Consider the following 3761-nt stretch of genomic DNA (forward strand, 5'->3'; position numbering starts at 1 on the left):
CCTCAAGACGTGGTTGTTCCAGCTCGCGGGACTGGCCTAAGGGATTTTAAAGGGGTTTTAATTACTTTTAAATTGGACGTATTTAAATATTTCTTTTTAATCGATTTTTAATTAGATGTATAACATGTTAGCATTTTATCTATTGTCAGCCGCCCTGAGTCCGCAAGGAGAAGGGCGGGATATAAATGTAATTAATTAAATAAATAAATAAATAAATATATAACTATGTGGAATAAGAATATTCCTAAGGCATTAAAACTATTCTTATTGTATCCAATTTGATATATTACAGAAAAATAGGAGTCTTGGTGGTGCAGTGGTTAGAATATAGTATTGTACTTTAACTCTGCCCGTAATCTGGAGTTCGATCCTGACAGGCTCAAAGTTGACTCATTCTTCCAGCCTTCCAGGATTGGTAAAATGAGGACCCGGATTGTTGGGGGCAATGTGCTGACAGCGTAAACTGCCCAGAGGATGTGTAAACATTGTGGAGCAGTATATAAGCCTAAATGCTATTGCTATACACGGAAGGAAAAAGTTATAAGTTTGCTCTTATTGCAGCCAAAGCTATAAGTAGGGAGAATGACTAATTAAGCATAACAGAAACTTTAGGGGAGGAAATAACAACATAATCAATTAGAGAGTTGGGAGCAATTATCAAGTCGTCCAGTCCAGGAGTCTCCAAACTTGGCAGCTTGTAAGACTTGTGAACTTCAACTTCCAGAATTCCCCAACGAGCATGGCTGACTGAGGAATTCTGGGAGTTGAAGTCCACAAGTCTTAAAGTTGCTATATTTGGAGATCCTTGATCTAGTTTAACCCCAGAAAGGACACTGCATCAGTATTTTGGTTCAGAACATGAGGTGAGCTTCGCTTGCAAAACATGGTGTGTGAATTTGGAGCTACGGAGCTGCTGAAAAAGAGCAAGATTGCTGGGATGATAGAATGTACTGTGAACATAACATGAAGTGAGTACAAACAAAGCTTGTTTTGGACAGAAGCCATTGAAATGCAAGAAATGGGTAACAAAAGTCTAGAGCAGTGGTTCTCAATCTTTTTAATGCGACCCCAACCGGTCGTAAGTCGAGGACTAAACCGGTCGTAAGTCGAGGACTAAATCGGTCGTAAGTCGAGGACTACCCAACCGGTCGTAAGTCGAGGACTTTCTCTGCCTGGGAGCGCCGCGCATGCGTGGTTCCGCCCCCTGCGCTGGCCGAGGTGTAGCTGGCAAGCGGCAGAGACGGAGCAGGCCGACCACCAGCTGGCCCAGCCCAAGGGAGGTAAGGCACCTGCCGGAAAAGGGGGAAAAATGGTGGACAAAAAAAATGGCGGACAGCCTTGCTTGGCGACCCCCGTGAAATGGTCGATCGACCCCAAATGGGGTCCCGACCCACAAGTTGAGAACCACTGGTCTAGAGGTAGTGCTTTCTAAATGACCCCGCTTTCACCAACCGTTTGAAGTTAAGACTGATGAATGAGGAGACTTATGGCCATTGCTCATACTTGTGGCTGTCAGAGCATCCGCTTGTCCCATAGCAATTTGTAGCTTTCACAGCCGGCTTCCAACAAGCAAAATCAGTGGAAAAGCAAGCGGGGAGTTGCAAGTCACACTCGTGAGCTATCACACTTAACATCTAGGGGTGATTCGCTTAACAACCATACTTTCAACTGACATCCCAAGTTGGTGAGGTCCAATGAAATTCCACTTTATAACTGCATTGCTTACTGATGGAATTGTCGGTCCCTGTTGTGACTGGTAACTGAGGACTTTCTGTATTATACTTGCAATATAGTTGTGATGGGATGTTTGTGCCAAGAAAGCAGCACAACAGTGAAGAGAAATGGCCAAACCCTGTTTGAGATTGGTTGGGTGCCTGTTTTCCAAGAAAGAGGGATCCCAAACAATAGCAAGGCAGAGATTCTTTTACATTTCAGGATTAAGAGGTGGGAAATCCAAGGTAGGGGAAGTTTTGGGGGAATTGGCACCAGACTAGAAACTGGGGGACTGTGAGTTCTAGTCCCACTTTAGGCATGAAAACTGACTTTGGGCCAATCAGCAGGAGGCTGTGAGTTCTAGTCTCTACTGAGGCACGATAACGGTTTGGGCAACCTCGGGCCAGTGACTTTCTTAGCCCAACTCACAGGATTGTTAATAGGGAAAATACAAGGAAAGAGTATTAGATATGTTTGCCTCCTTGAGTCATTTATAAACATAATAAAGGCAGGATAAAATTGTATAAATAACTGAGATAGGTGTAAAACAGGGGAAGATCGGTCTTTTTTTTTTTTAAATGTAAAACCAAAGTCACACTTTTGTGACAAGTGGAATATTGAGACAGTCCTTTCCTTGTTGATGAGGGGCTTCCTGCCTTAGATGAACTATTGGTGGGCAGATCAGATCTTGTGCTGGTCCAGTATATAGCCAGCTTAGGAATTAAGGATTGTGTGTAGAGCAAGTAGCATTTTAAGGGTTAAAGTGCTGCCCCCTTAAAGGTAGCCTTCTGGGAAATGTAGTTTTAGTTGTTACATGGTTATATCTGTGTTCTAATTGGCCACTGGGAGGGACTTGTGTTTTGTTACGGGACATCCTGTGTATGTGCCCAGTTTATTATCTCTCTCCATGCATCCTAGCCACGAGGCTGGGAGCTCCGTAGAATGGGGAAATCCATTATCCTTTTACCTATGAGATGGGTCCAGATTACAATCTACATTCTGGAAGAACTTGTACAATAACTGTGAGTTCATGTCTTGACGATGCCTGGAATAAAGTAATTTTGTATGACTTATCCATGGAGTTTATTCTGCCTGTTTCAAGTGAAATCCAGCAACCTTCTTTGCATGAGACAGAAAAGAGCGATCTTTTCATACATAAATGGGGGAAGCAGGAACAGCAGAGAGAAATGATGGAAAGAGTTTGCAACATGGGAGGAAGAAAGGAAAAAGACGGGGAGGTGGAGAATTTGGAGAAGAGTATGCAGCTTTATTACAGGTCGTCCTTGACTTACGACCACAAATGAGCCCAAGGTTTCTGTTGCTCAACAAAACAGTTGTTAAGTTGAGCTTTGTCCCATTTCACGACCTTTCCTGCCACAGTTGTTAAGAGAATCACTGTAATTGTTAAATTAGTCACATGGTTGTTCAGTGAATATGGCTTCGCCATTGACTTTGCTGGTCAGAGTGTTGCAAAAGGTAATCAAATGACCACAGGACACTGCAAATACATACCAGTTGCCAATATCCGAATTTTGATCATGTGACCTTGGAGAGGCTGCAACAGCTGCAAATGTGAAAAAAGATCCTAAGTCACTTTTCAGTGCTGTATAATTTTCAAATGGTCACTAAAGAAATGGCTGTAAGTAGCAGACTACCTATATTTATTCATCACATACTGATTGCAGGTTATTAATACAATTATTGTAGTAAACTGTCCTATTAATACAGGGGACGTAATGAATTTTGCAATAATCGTTCCAAAGTACAGGTAGTCCTCGACTTACAGCCATTTGTTTAGTGACCGTTCAAAGTTACGACGTCACTGAAAAGAGTGACTTAGGACCCTTTTTCAGCGGCTTTTGATACTGTGGACCATGGTATCATGCTGCGACGTCTCGGTGAGTTAGGAGTGGGAGGCACTGTTATGCAGTGGTTCTCCTCCTTCCTCACCGACCGTACGCAGTCTGTATTGGCAGGGGGACAGAGGTCGACTCCCAGGCCCCTAACTTGTGGGGTGCCTCAGGGGTCGGTCCTCTCGCCCCTACTGT

The sequence above is a fragment of the Protobothrops mucrosquamatus genome, unplaced genomic scaffold, assembly GCF_001527695.2.
Source record: "Protobothrops mucrosquamatus isolate PMUCROS unplaced genomic scaffold, P.Mucros_1.0 scaffold3603, whole genome shotgun sequence".
NCBI classification, from domain to species: Eukaryota; Metazoa; Chordata; class Lepidosauria; order Squamata; family Viperidae; genus Protobothrops; species Protobothrops mucrosquamatus.